General features: G+C 40.5%; 1 long non-coding RNA gene across 1 annotated transcript; it reads right to left on the reverse strand.

Moving 5' to 3' along the window:
• Window positions 1-1,826: 1,826 nt before the first annotated feature.
• LOC142046654 (uncharacterized) lies at window positions 1,827-12,423 on the reverse strand. Its single transcript, XR_012655661.1, has 2 exons — window positions 12,192-12,423; window positions 1,827-1,870 (listed from the first exon to the last, which is right to left on the reverse strand). It is a non-coding gene; the product is annotated as an uncharacterized LOC142046654 (long non-coding RNA).
• Between the last annotated feature and the right edge of the window lie 2,917 nt (window positions 12,424-15,340).

The raw sequence follows: 15,340 nt of genomic DNA on the forward strand, positions 1-15,340 counted from the left end.
CTGCAGCTCCGGTGGAGCATCCACAGGCACGTCTGTGGGAGGTCCACCAGAGCCGCGGGACCAGCGGACCCTCCGCAGGGACGCCTGTGGGAGGTTCACTGGAGCCGCCTGCCGCCCTCCCGGCAACTGGTAGAGCGCCACCCCGTGGCATGCCGCCCCAAGCACGCGCTAGGCGCGCTGGGGCCTAGAGCCGGCCCTGGTGTCTGGACATATTATGGTCTTCCAATCCATAATATATTTGCTGAGGAAATATACTTTAAATGTGCCTTGATTTCTGAATGTTAACAGAGAGGCAGTTACTGAGGAGAAATCATGGGGTAGTTATGCATCTAACTAGCCATGAACGAGAGCCCCAGCAATCCAGATAGTACATTGCATAGTTAATGCTCACACTAATGGCTTCCTTTGTGTTTTAGCTACAATGACCACTTTGGAAGGCAGCACTGAAACTGGCCCAGCTACTATTTGGAGAAGCTTTGGAAAAGCTCAGTCTCCATTTGATCATTCAAGATCTAAAAATATTACTCAACGAGAGAGAAATTCTTTGTCAGTGCAGCTTCCACTAATACTACTCATAGATGGTAGAGTTTAAAAGTGGATGAACAAATACAGAAATAATCAGAGCCTGCCCCAGCCAGTGTATTCAAGTGAAAATAGAATCACAGAATCTAGAAATAGAAAGGGTATACTAGGTTATGTAATCTATTTCCCTGCCAATAGAAGATTGTCCCCATTGTACATCTATTAGCATTTTGTCCAGTCTAGCTATAGATGTACCAAACAATGGTACATTTACCACTTCTCTTAAGCGATTACACTAACAGATCTTACTGTCAACTGAAATTTTCCTGTCTTAATTTCATCTTATTTTTCCTATTTGTTCTTTTTTATATTAATACAAAAATTCCTCTGACTTTTTCGAGTTTATAGCCTTCAGATTTTTGTCGAGTGTTATCACATCCTTATCGCCCACTACTTAGTCAAGCTATGAACATTTAACTCTTTATCTTTCTTCAAAAATCAGTCCCTTTGGCTCCACAGCCACTTTTGTAGCTCCTTTCTGAAATCCCTTCAATTCACCATTGTAATTCTGGTACATAATGGACCAATTCATCCTTGTTTTAACTTCAGTGGAGCCACAACCACAATGAATCTGGTCCAATGTTCCAGTTATGTAAAGAAGGACCATTACCTTCTAGTTACATGACATGAAACTGCTACATTTATAGCCCAAGATTACATTGATCACCCTTTTGTTACCATACTGCATTGCAAATTCCTGTTTAATTTGTTTACATTACCAATTCACAGGTTTCTCTCTCCCACAGAGTATCTGTATTTTGGATGAAATCTGAGGTTTATATTCCATGATGTTTTCATTGTGACTCTGAGTTTCATTAATGGGGCCTATCTAGTCCCTGTGTGCCAGGCCTCATTAATGGGGAGGTGACCGTTGTGGGTCTGATTCCTTTCTATTGGCAGCTGCTTTCACCATCCAGAAAATGGATAGGGACAGCTGGAAAGGGGCAAAGGCAGGGCCAGGGCATTTAGCAGAATGCTGTTTTGACGCATCTCCCATGCAACCTTGGTCCCATCAATGTTTTAAAAAGGTAGCTGTGGCAGAAACAATATGGGAGGTCAGTGAATTCCTCCAGGGCTGCTACTGCCTACATGGGTACTGAGAGTACAAATTGGATATCCATGTTAGTAAATCAAGCCCAAAGACTTCAGCCATTGGATAGGATCCTCCTCTAACTGGTTGTCTGTCTGCTCTAGATTCTGGCTGCTCATTGTCCAGAGTGACATTTTTTTCTTCCTGTTTCAGTAGGAAAAAAAAGATGCATTGGGGTTTCCCGTTTCTCCTTGTTTCCTGTAAATAAAGCATATAGAAGTTACCAGCATACAGTTCTTGTGTTTGCAGGGATCTTTAGGAACAGTCTCTTAATCATAACAATGCAAAAGTGTCTTAGGATGCAGAAATTGCAGAGAAATAACATTATGGATTGTATTTTTTCCAAAGGTAAATGACACATATTATAATATGGCTCTGAACATAAAAGTGACTGTTATATCCAGTAAATGCTGATTCTATCTGTTCCCTTGGTATTTTCAAATCAGGATTATTTTATGGACAATACCTCATTAACTCCTGTAACTCTTGCAGAACCAATACAGCTATGGGAGAGTGAGAGGGATTCTATTCTATAGTGGCCTCACGTAAAAAAAGGAACCAGTATTCAGTGGTAATGAATACAGAGGATTCTTACTTAAGGCTGCTGGACAGAGACAGATACTGGTGTTCCCTCTAAATTAACTGTGCATAGCCTGTGCTGCCTACTGGCACCACATAGGGTCTCCTTAAATGATGGCTTGAATCAAGCAGTGCTGAAAGGATCTGCAGATTACACTACCCATTCTGCCACATGTGCCTTCCCAAAATAATCAGGTACGTTCTGACAATAGAATCTTTATCACTGGGAAGAATGATACAAATATGAAGCAGAAAGAATATAGCTCAATATTTAGATCAAAGAAAAAGTTGTCAGAACTGGCCAGAAAACCCTCTTTAAAACTCATAAACTGAATCAATTTGACCTGGAAGTTCCCAAAAGAAAAAAATAATAGAGTTTCATGATGGCCTTTCCAAAGTCATTTTACACGCTGTATTTACACTCCAAGAAAAAAACTTCTTAATTTTTTGGCAGTCTGATATGAGACACACATGAAACTTGTGTATGGAATTATGCTTGAATACTGGAAGTTCAAGTATTTCAGACATGCTGGATATTCAGACCAAATAAAGACCTTCAAAAAAACTATTTGTCATATTAGATTGCACCACGTTGTATAGTGTTCTGACTCCTGCAGTGAAATCTGCCCACAATGTAACACACATTTTATGCCTGGCAGAATTTATTTTAAATTCCTTAGATCTGAAGCATGAGGTGTGATTACTCTTCCTGATATCTTAGCAAGTACAGCTACAAAATATTGTCAATGTTAATAAAATTATACAGCTCTTGGTAGTCCAAGCAGTTTCAATACACTCATGAAGGAAATTCAGATTAAATGAAAGTGCCGTCTTAATTAGTTACCAAAATAAATGTACCAGTGATTGACTTTGTCATAGTTTATTTAAGAGTCCCAAACTGGCAAATAATGCCCCAGCTAGTGCAAGGAGAACTTACTGAGAGATTTTCCACAAAATATTGGTTGAATTCATTCCTCCTTCCTGCTGACTGACTGTGTCACACCCCGAGGCCATCCACTGAGGCATCAGCAGAGGAGATGAAAGGCTGTCTAAAATCTGAGTAAGCGAGAACTACAAGCATTCAGAAAGAGCCAACTTTAAATCTGTCAAAGCCCTCTGGCACTTGGGAGTCCATTCTACAGGTTGAAATTTAAAATTTAACAATTCATTCAGACATACTTCTAAATGCTTTTCTTTCTGGGTCCCAGGAGCTAGTTGCACAAAAGTCTGCCAGCTGAGCTTCAAATGCAGTGCTTATAGACTTTGAAATGGGACAGAGATGGATCTGATACAGTACTTGTGGCTGAACTGCCTCCAGAGTTTCTCTCAAATAGCCAATAAAATAGCTCACCTCATTAGAATTCACTGTAAAATGTATTGTCATGGATGGCATTTCATAGAAAACAGAAGTGGCTTGTCCTAGCAAGTTCTGCACTTTCGTATTAGTTAAGGTTTTAATGAAATTGAAGCATGCACAGAGATTTTTTTTTTAAATCTATGATATTTCAAAGATGCCTTTTATCTGGGAATGTAAGCACAGGTCTAGATCACAGTAGGCTATTTCTATTTCTAGATGCAAAATAAATTAATGGCTGTTCAACTCTGAGGAGTGTAAATAACCTCAACCTGTTTTAAAGGCATGTTTGGTGCCTACCCAAGAAGACAGGCACTGAAATCCTCATTGTAAAATTATAGTGCAAGGTTCTACAGACACCCCCAAATCCAACATTTCAAAGATAGTCAGACCTTCAGCAATGTTATATTGTTTGTGTTAAAGCCAATCCCTTCCATTAGATTATATAACTTGGGGACAGTATAGGTGAGAGGATCCACCATAAAGTATTAAACCATTCAACTCTAAGCCGGTGGTTCAAATCTACAGACTGAAAATTGAAGCCACTCTAAGATTAAATAGACACTAAATTGCCCTTTCATTGCTAAAAGTGCCCCTTTGGTCAGGATGAATGTGAATGTGGACTGGGAAGAAGCTTTCACTGCTGCCATGTACCTGTTAGTAAACACAGGAGGACTATCACCTAGAGATAGCAATGTGGCATTTTTCACAAGAATGTTAAGGAAGAGTTAAGGTTAGGGTATTTGTCTGGCACTCAAGAGATCTGGGCTCAGTTCCCTTCACTGTCACAGTCTTCTTGTGGAGCTGTCTAAGCTAGCCAGTAGGAAATGCCAAGGAGAGGCATGTGTCAAAGACCTTGCCTCTCAAAGGTTGCTAGGCATGTAACTCCCAGTCAGAGCAAAAGGCTTATCTCTGCTTGGGATTCACAGCCATGAACTCACTCCTGGAGTTAGGTGCCTAAGCCAGATCAGGCATGGCGGGGGGTGAGGGGAGAGAGAGACTCTCCAATCCCATTATAGCCAACATCTCAGTTGTTAGGGCACTCAAGTGGGAGGTGGAAGCCCGTGGTTTAAATCCTTGCTCTGTCTGATTTGGAGCAGGGATTTGAACTTGGCTCTCCAATATTCTGGGTGAGTGCCCTAACCACTGGGCTATTGGGTATTCCAAGAAACACATGCCTGCCCACCCCACTCAACTCTAAAAATTTCCATTCTGGTTGCTCCTGGCTGCCTTTGTGAAAGGCTGATCCAACAGGCATGCTCTGAGAACACCTACACTGGATTGCCCCCCCCCCCAGGCAACATACGTGTGGGTGTGGAATACCTAGTTTGAGAATCTCCCTGGGGCTTATGTGCAAGCTAGGACACCAAGCAACTCAGCAGTGACTGGACTTTGGTGGTTTTACACATGCCCATATCTGGAAACTTAGGTGCTTAGATGACTTTACAAGCAGAAACTTAGATGACTAGGGCATTTAGGTGTCTTCAGGGTCAGGCAGCAACTGAGCAGGTGTTTGAGGATTTCAATAGTGTGCACCTGTTGGGTGCCTGAAGTAGCAGTTTGCCACCTCAGATGTGGATCTAGTCCCTAGTCTACTGGGCCTTAGTTCCCTCACGGTGTAGCAGCGGTGTTTTGAAGATAAATACATTAAAGATTGTGATATGCTCAGATACTGTGGTAATGGGGTCATATAAATACCTAAGAGAGACTGATTGTATTCATTACTTTTTTCTTCTAAAAGATGAGTATTAGCATTCATGACTAGCATTCATATATACCCACTAATGATAACAGATATATGTGCATGTCTAGGAGAGAAGAGACTAATGTGTTTTACCTTCTTCCTGAAATATGTATTAAAAGTATGGGATGTTCAGTTCATTGACTTCAGTGGTGAAATACTAAACATATAAACAGAATAGAATATCTGAATCATCAGATGAAAAATAAGATTCTGGACTGAAAAGACTCCTTTAGACTCTAGTTTAGAGGATAAATCTGTTCATCTCTTCAGTATCTTTCTATGAATATTATAAAAATAAAGATTGTACTTTTTAAATATATGCTTGTGTTGAGGACCTTTTATACCCCAACCTTTTCAAATTGCATTAGAATATCACTTTTTTCTCTAGCAAAATTGATAGGAAAAGGTTAAGATTTTCTGCTTATGTATTTATAGAATAACCAAAACCAAACAAAAAAAACAACCTACTTTCTTACAGGGACCATTACCCTCCCCGCAGCAGTTTAAAATAATAATAATAAATAATAAAATAATAATAATAAATAATAATAAAGTGTATAAATAGTAATTTAGGTGGAAAAGACAGGTCTTGCAATAGCCAGGGTATTCCAGTGTAAAAATTTCCCAGCTATTTAGAATGAGGTAAAAACCACTCCACCAGTATAACGTATTTGACTTCATGCATGTGGCATGCAGAGAGGTAATATTTCCTTCTCTAAGTTAGGTCTGGCAATTAAGAATTGCCTCACTTCTCTCTCATGCTATGTATGTGTCCCACCCTCATCATCAACTAATATAGCATTGTTGATGTCCAGGAAACTTTATAGCTGGTAAACTTCAAAACAACAACCCAGAATATAGAATGAAGTTCCTCTCCCTGAAGATGTTACACTGTAAATATACAAATACAGTGGGTCCTGTGTAAATCACTTCACATTCTCATCTAATCCTAGTTATCTTTTTCTCATAAATATTTTCACTGGGTTCTACTCTTCCTCATCATTCAGTTCCATTTTCAGATCACCTTCAATGTACTACATATGTTTAACCCTTCTTACAAATATAATTAAATTTCTTCTTAAACTCCATTTTTATTATTTGTATTAGCATAGCACCTAGGAGTCTTAGTCATGACCAGGGCTCCACTGTGCTAGGCACTGTACAAACAGAACAAAAAGACAGTACCTGCCCCACATATTATGATTCAAGAATAAGACAAGAGACGACATGGATGCAGACACTTGTGGGGGGCCACAGTGGTAAAAGGAAATAAAGAGACAATATTGGTCATCATGATAGGGAGTGGTCAGAGCACACCAGCAGCCTAACTCTTGTCAATGTTTTTTTTATATGCATCATGGCAGACAAGAGTTTTAACAAGGGATTTGAAGGAGGACAATGAAATAGCATTTGCGGGCACATTCTGAATCGATATCAGTGGAGCAGGATTGCATTTGTCATAGCCAGATAGAAGGATGCTGCATTAATCAAGATGTGAGATGATGATTCGAGCTGGGTGAACAACAGATATTTTGGTTCACTGGTAGTTCCAAAAAGGGAAAAGGAGAAACCACTTCACTGCATTATTAGCTTTCGTAGCTCCAATCCACTGAGTGTCAGAGACCTTCTCTCCCTCCAGTGTATTCAGTTCACAGCTTTCCCATCCATGTTGGTGCCACTTTTCTGCTCTGACAATTTCTTTTTCAGTTTAATCATTAGTCATAACAGTAATCAGATATTTTATATAAATCTAGGGCTGCTGGAGTCCAACTTACTACAAAACTGCTCTTTTTGCTAAGTCCAAGGCACCGCCCACCCAACTCAGCTGCATGTAGGGTAAAAATATTTGTTTTGGTTATATTTCTCATGATACTTGATAATGACATTTCTGGAGCTACTACCATTGTAACGATCACTAAAAGTAGTTTGATACAGTTAGTTTCTCATTCCACTGAATACATTGCTTTTTAAAGCCCTTTGTGGCAACTTAAACATTGCATACCTGCAAATTTTTACTTCACTGTTTTTACATGTCAGTCATTCCAAAGTGGATTTTAGATTTTGTTCCTTTTTTTCTCTCATATGTCTGATTTCAGCTCATGTTGCAAGTCAATTTCCTAGAAAGCAGAAGTCCATATCAAGCCTTTAATTATCTTTGTCCCAACTACCTCAGGGAACACTTTTCTATGTGTACAACTTCAACAATATGACAGTTACCAGGGATGCTGAAATGGTATCAACCAGGACGAGACACTGTGCAAATGGTGTCACGATCTAGGTGAGATTCATTCAGATGAGTAGTGAGATATACGGTTTCTCTGATTCTTCCCATGTCTACTCTGTGGCTAAAAAGAAAGCTTTAATTGCCATTGCTATTATTGTTGTTAATGTTTCTGGACCATGGTCTGGAAATGCATTGGTTATATAATTACATAGAAGAGATGGATCTATGATTATAACAGTAGAAAACATGATTGTCATAGTATTCTTTTCCAAATCTGAACCTTAGTGTCCAGAAAATGAGATACTAGCATGAATCCTCTAAGCTTAATTACCAGCTTAGATCCTGTAGTGCTGCCACCAACCAGAAATTCCAGTGTCTGGTACACTCTGTCCCCCAAAAACCTTCCTTGGGGACCCCAAGACTCAGATTCCTTGAGTCTCACAACAAAGGGGAATAAACCATTTCCCTCCCTAGGTTACCCTGGAAGATACTGTAATTCAAACCCCTTGAATCTAACACACAGAGGAATTTCCCCTTCTCCCCCACCAATTCCCTGGTGAGCACAGACTCAATCCCCTTGAGCCTTAACTAGGAAAAAAAAATCAAACAGGTCTTAAAAAGCAAACTTTTAATAAAAAGAAAGAAAAAACATAAAAATTGTCTCTGTAATCAAGATGAAATATGTCCTTATCCAGGAAAAATACAATTTAAAATATTTCCAGCAAACTACACATTTGCACATAAAGAAAAACACAAATAAAAAGACTATAACCGCCTTTTTACTTACTCACTATTTTGAATAGATAAGAGACTGTAGCAGGGAGATTGCAGAAACCTGGTTTCACCTGTAGTCCTGTCCAGGACCCAGAGAGAACAGAGCCAAATCCCAAAACCACAAACAAAGGCTTCCCTCACTTGAGATTTGAAAGTATCTTGTTTCCTGATTAGTCCTCTGGTCAGGTGTTGTTTGTTTGTTAACTCTTTACAGGTGAAAGAGACATTAACCCTTAGCTATCTGTTTATGACAATGATACATTCTGTCAAGAGAAAAAAGAATACAATAGGCAAGAAGAAAAATGATGTAGATCCTGGTGCTCTTTGGCTTTTCTGATTTTTTCCCCATGCATAGAGTATCATGTGATTCTACTATTGTAGTCATAGATCTGTCTCTTGAATTAATAACAGTGATCTGGAAAGCAGAAAGCTGAAAGTACCATCAACACATTGAAACAGAGCATAAAATAACCATCAAACAAAAGGATATAAAAGAGGCTGCCAGTGGAAGAAACCTGCTTGAACTATGCCTCTTAGAAAATGACTGGCAATTTGTAATATCTATTGGCAATGGAGGATATTTTACAAAGCTTGCCTGAAGCTCCCCAGATGGGGTTATCCAAGTCTGCAAGAATAAAAATATAGCCTGGAGGACAATATGTTCAGAGTTTATTTGCATCAATTTAGACTAGAAAGCATGTAAATTGTGGGTCAGTTTAAAAAAAACAACACATATCTAAAAATAAAAATATGGGAAATAAGTTTTTGGTCAGCTTAGCTCCTAGTAGACATGGACCATTGCCATTATTAGTGGAACCACCATTTAAACTGACAGCTTTGTTGACAGTTCCTCTTATTCCTAGAGGTGTTTCTTCTAGTGTGGAATTGTACATTTGTAGTGTGAGGCAATGTAGGATACCTTTCACTGCTGCTACTTATATTGTATCTATCCTGTGTTTAAGTTGAAGACCTCAGTCTTCTGGGCAATCACCAGCACTAACTTCACTCTGTAAAGACTGGATATATGCAACTTACTGGCGAGTGTGTATTACATGTCCTTCACAGAGGGTATGATGTTACTGACTTCAGCTATGGGGCTTTGGCTCAGGCTGTAGCAACATATGCATTTAGCTCTGGGGATCCCTAGGTCAGTCCCTGGTGCTGACCAAGATGTCAACTGTCAAATGAGTAGGGCCATGACTCTCTAGATAGGGCTGTAACAGACCTCTGTGAATTGGATAAAGGAGGCACTATACTGCATGCTCATGAGTAGGTTACATACTTCCACTGATCAAAAGAAGCTTGTCCTGAGTTTCTGAGGCCCACAGCAGTTAAAATTTCAGAAAGTGCTCCCCGCCAATGTAGGGGACATGTACCAAGAGCTGTGGTGTATTCTACATAATTGGCAACATTTAAATCAAGACTGAATATTTTTTCTAAAACATATAGATTAGTTCAAACAAGAATTATTTTGAGGAAATTCTATATATGCTGTGGGAGAGTGTCAGACTAGATGATCAAAGTGGTCCCTTCTAGCCTTAGAATCTATCACTTTGATGGCTGCCATCTTGGCCAGGGATTTGAATTGTGAACCTCTAGAGTCTAAAGCTCTGCAGCTTGAGCTATAGAGCCAGACTCTCTAGCTGAGAGCTGGAATAGACTCAGGTGCTCAAGATCAAGTATAAAGGGACATCTGTAGTGCACACCAGTGGATTGCATACATATGAAGGTTCCAAAACTGCCCAAGTGAGGTTCTACCAAATGAATAATCCACCAAAGCTGAATATTACATGTAAGACACAGTCAAGTACGTGTTTACAGGTGAACATTGGAAAAGATTTCAATTTATCACCTTTTGAGTTGTACTGAATGTGGATTGCACTAAATATCCATCTTCACAGGTCAGGATGCTTTAGGATACTGGTGATCCATAACAGGACTGAAAGGCTGAATAGCTCGCCTAGGTGAACTACATCCATTGCAAGGATTCTTTATTGTTTCGAGACTGGACTTGGGAATTCCAGAGCAAACTGGGACGGATGTTGTGCACATTTACATGCCAGTACCCAGAATGCTCTTACATGTCTAATACCAGTGTTAGTGTCTGAATTCTGGGACCAAACTTAAATATTAGTATATGTTTATAGATGTACTTATTTTCTCTGTGTTATACAGCACAGCGGTGCATATATTACTTAGCATTAGGTCTATAAAATATTCTTTGCCTGAGCAGGGATTGCTTTATTTCATGCCGTGTTCTTAACTAGCTACAGTGGCTTCACAAAACCAATGCGGTATGTGCAAGGAATGTAAAATAGGAATGTGGGGAATACATTTGGGTTGCTGTTTTGAATATTAGGCACAATAGGTTTAAATCTCCTACAGATCTACAGCTAACCACGAGATATCAAAGAAGGATAAGAAAGATATAGTTGTATTCTTGAATGTTCTAACTGACCTCTGGTTGTATGACTCCACCACACTTTAAGACATACTCATAGTAAAATCACAACTACCAAACACTAAGACAAGAAACAACCATCTAAATACTTTGGACCAGTTCCTCAGCTGGTGTACATTAGTGTAGCTGAACGGAAGTCAACAGAGCTACATCCATTTAAACCACCTGAAGATCTGGGCCTGTGTTTTGATTTCACGGAAATGCTGTTTGGACACACAGCAAATAAGATTTGTGCTGGGGAAGGAGCAGGACAGGAACAAGGCCTCATTCCTGCTTGTTTCTGTCCTGTTCCTATCCTGTTCCAATGCTGCTCCAGTCTTTCCCAGCTCTACTCCCTTGCCTGGCTTCCCACTCTGGCTCTGACTGCTGACTTGGGGTCTAAGCCTTGGCTTGATTCCTGGTACCTGACTCCAGTTTTGGCCATGGTTCTGTCTCCTAACCCCTGGGCTCTGACTCCCACCACTATGCTGGGCTCTGGTTCTAACCACTAGGTCAAACTGCCTACATCCCAGTCTTGACACCAAAGCTACCATATTTGAACCCCCCTCAAGCTTCCTTAACTATCCCTTTCCTAATTCATGTTTTTATTTTTTGTATGCACTTCTTTGTCATTTGGTGAAATGTTATCTGCCCAGCCCTCTGCTATGGGAGCTAGTGAGGTACATATAAAGTCCCAACTTTTGTCTGAAACCAAAATGAAAGAATGAAAATCTACCAAAGAGAAAATGTATTGGAAACCCTGAGAATCCTTCTCAAAGATTCTGCAGGCTCTTCTGACTCAAACAAACCCAAACTGGAGGATTATTTTAGCAGCCTCGAGTGTCACTGGGTAGTTGACCATCAGAGAAGCTCCTGAAGAATAGGAGGTGGTGGTGTTAAGTCTTGAGGGGAACAGCCATACTAATGAGCATTATTGATCAGCCTGTCTCTTTCTTCCTCCTCTCCCATTCAGTTAACATGAGGAAATGATATACTGCAGAGATAATAAGAACTCAAGAATTTGCAACCTATGTTATGTATGTCAGTAGCAGTATCACTGGGACAATGTACACTATGAATCATCATGTAGAGGTAAAAATCCTAAGGCCATCTTGGATCCTCTAAAGGACAACTAGGAGTCCATTTTTGTGAGCCTTCTTGTTCCCTCCCCACTCCAGTTTGGAGCCTTTTCCATGTTTAGGCGGGAAAGACAGTGGCTGTCAATCATCTAATCTGGTTAGTAACCAAAAGTCTATATAAGGCAGTGTTCAGATCAGATCAGGGCTGCCTGCCTGAGTGACAAAGTGCAGAACAGACAATTAAGGGTAGGCCATTCGCCGCATATGGGCTACTTTAAGTAGGCACAACAATGCAGGTAGAGGGAGGGGGAGTTCAACAACTTACCTGAAAGAAGCTCATCCAGCCCTGCCTTAAGATCCTGCTTCCATCCAGGGGATCCAGTGGTCCCGACGCGCCGTACCAACCTAAGGAGAAAAAGGACATCAGTACTTCAAGCTGCTGAAGATGGTATTGTAATCATTGCGTGTTTGTCCGTACAGTTCCCTATTATTACAACCTGCCTTGTTTTGTTATCTGCTTGTTGTCATCTTGGTTATTTTGGGAGTCCTTTCCATTACCTCCCTTTAATAAACTCTGTTGTACCTTTATTTCAAAAAAGTCTTCTGTAAAAATACAACCCCTTGGTGATAGATACAGGTAGGGGATGAACCTAAGACCGAAAAATCTGGGCCGCTTTAATCTTAGCCTCTATTTCGGTCAACAATCAAACCATATCCTAGGACAAGACTCTAAAGAAGGATCTGCTGGGAGAGGAGCATGCCAGAAGTTCACTAAAAAGTGGTAAAAAATTAAAATTTAGAATGTTACTATAATAAAGGAAAGTATGCTAGGCTGCCCCTTCTGTGGAGAAGCTCATTAAAAAAAAAAACCAGCTTAGGGTGTGGGAGTTGTGACTCTGAAACCTCTTGGTGCTAACTGATAGAAGGTGCAAGGGGTGTACAGAGTTTTACTGGGTCAGATAGATGCATCTTCAGTTCACCAAAGGGTAGCATGTAAAGTCTCTTCTGAGAGAGTCAGTCATCCTGTGGTCTTCATAATCATTGCAAAATGTATGTAGGCATAATACTTATGAGGTTATCCATCAATACTGAAAATTACATTCTGTTTGGTGATGTGTGTACTGGGCATTGCATCTCTCACATTGAAGGCCTGTTTGAACACTGAGCCTGAAACTAGTTGAGAAATTGTGAAATATACAGGGAAAATGTACAGGAAAAAATAAATAGCAGGAGAGGGATCCTGTTTACGATTAAAGACAAAGGATTGCGGCGGTATGTCTGGGAATGCAGAGGTAGACTCTGGATCCTGCACCTAGGAGACAAGCTAACAGTATGATTTGTCTCATGCAAAAGGATTCAGAGCCTGTCTAACTAGCAAGCCCTGGTAATCAATACTTTATTAGACATGATAGTATCTTGTTAATTAAATCTAACCTCTAGATGTTATTTTATATGTAACGCTTTGTTTTCAGTACTTCTTGCTGCCACTGTACTCTCTATGCTTTGTTAAATAACTTTTACTCATTTTCACTATAAACATATCTAAGTGCTATGTGTGTATGGTGCTCTGAGATGCAACTGGTAAGTTGGGGTGTGCTGTTCCTTTGACAGAAGCAAATCAGTGAGTACTGTGAGTGTACAGTGGTACAGGGGCTGAATATTCCAGGGAAATGTTTGGAAGCTGGAGTCTGCCTATCGCTAACCTGCAGAGAGAGAGAGAGAGCGAGTGAGCGAGCAGAGGATGCATAGACCTACAGGTGAGTGTCAGTGAAGTTGGGGAGCTGATCCCCAGAAGGCATAGACGAGGCGCCCATATGCTGAAGTCAGATGTGAGACTGGAGCAGTGCTCTCCTAGATCTCTGATGGAGAGGAACATCCCATAGTGTATTTGAGTCTATAGTTATTTCCATGGGAAAAGGCCTACCCAGTAATGGAAAAGGAAGCACTGGCAGTGACGTGTGTCTCATGATTATCTATTAGAGAACTCCTTCTTGCAGGTTATGGACCATGCACCCCTCCAATAGTTACACATGAAGGACACAAATGCAAGAATTGTGTGTTGGTCTCTAGTCCTACAACCATACTGACTCCAGGTGCTTCACTGGGAAGGCAATGCTCATACTAATGCTGATTTCTTTTCTCAGAGTGCAGACACTACAATGGACAAGGAAAGAATGCCCACCAGAGGAGGTGACATCCCTGTGTCATTTTTGAGGAGGAAGATATGTAATGGGGTATCTAGATTCCACATTGAGAAGTAAGGTGTCTGACAGGCTGTGTGTGCAGGCTTAGGCTTGCCGCTCTGGATCTGTTAATCATGCATGGCAGAGATGAACCTTTGGAAAGGACTGTGCAGTCAGTTTGGGGGAAGAGATCATCCTGAGCAGAAAATGGCTGGAGTGACTCCTGAAGTGGCAGGATCTCCCACCCAGGAGTATCTTATCCCCAACCCAACGGGGAGTGCAGTGAACTCCCAGAGTAAGCCCAACAGAATAAGACCAATTCAGCTATCTACCCAGAAGCACACCTAGAAAACTGCTATGTAGAAGTAAGAAGCCCTGAATACTTTTCCCCTTTTAGTTGGCTACGGGAAGAAGTTAGTCTCAGGTACGTCGGAACATTTATTTTCCTTTTGATCTCCCAGTGGAAGAGACATAAGGAGGTCTGCAGAGGATAGGGTCCCCCTTGCAAAGTCTAAGAAACTAGGGCCTGAACATAGGCCACGCAGTGTAATTAACTGGGTATGGCCAGGGACTTTCTGTTATTCTCCCAGACAGTGAGTATGGTAGGAGAACGTCTTTTACACTGCTCTTTCTCCCTGATCAATTGATTCTTCTGCCTGTGTTGCTTTGGGCCCCTGCAGGCCTACAAGTGAAGGAGCACGAGTTTATACAAATTTGAACATATTTATAAAGTTCTTTGAAGGTGTAAAGTGCTGAGGCCCAGATTTTTACAGGTATGTAGGCATAGTGATCCTCAACATTGCAACTCTTCACTAATATAGGAGCCTAAATCTCACTTTCAGAAGGAATTTTGGCACTCAAGAGCCAAAATCCCAGACAGTCAATGGAAGCTAGGCTTTGAAATGCCTAAATCACTTTTCAAAATGAGATTTTGGCAACTAAATTAGTTAGTCATTGCAATGCTGAACACCACCATGCCTAAATATCTTTTAAAAACTGGACCTATATTCATAGGTGCTAAGATGCCAGAGCAATAAGCCCCACAGAAATACCAATAACCAATTATTATGGATTATTTTATGAGTGCTTCAGAACTTTAGATTACTCCTGGCTGCTGCCTGTTTTGTATGGAAAATATAGCAATTAGAATTAAAAGAGATAATTGCTAAATCACAGCACAAACAGTTGGCAATTCATAGTTTCATCAAACTATTCTTTAAAAGGAAGGGAGTTCATATATTGCCATATTACCCAAATTTGTTTTTCAAGGGTGACGTTTCCACCCTTGATT

Source organism: Chelonoidis abingdonii, chromosome 4 (assembly GCF_003597395.2).
Source record: "Chelonoidis abingdonii isolate Lonesome George chromosome 4, CheloAbing_2.0, whole genome shotgun sequence".
NCBI lineage: Eukaryota > Metazoa > Chordata > Testudines > Testudinidae > Chelonoidis > Chelonoidis abingdonii.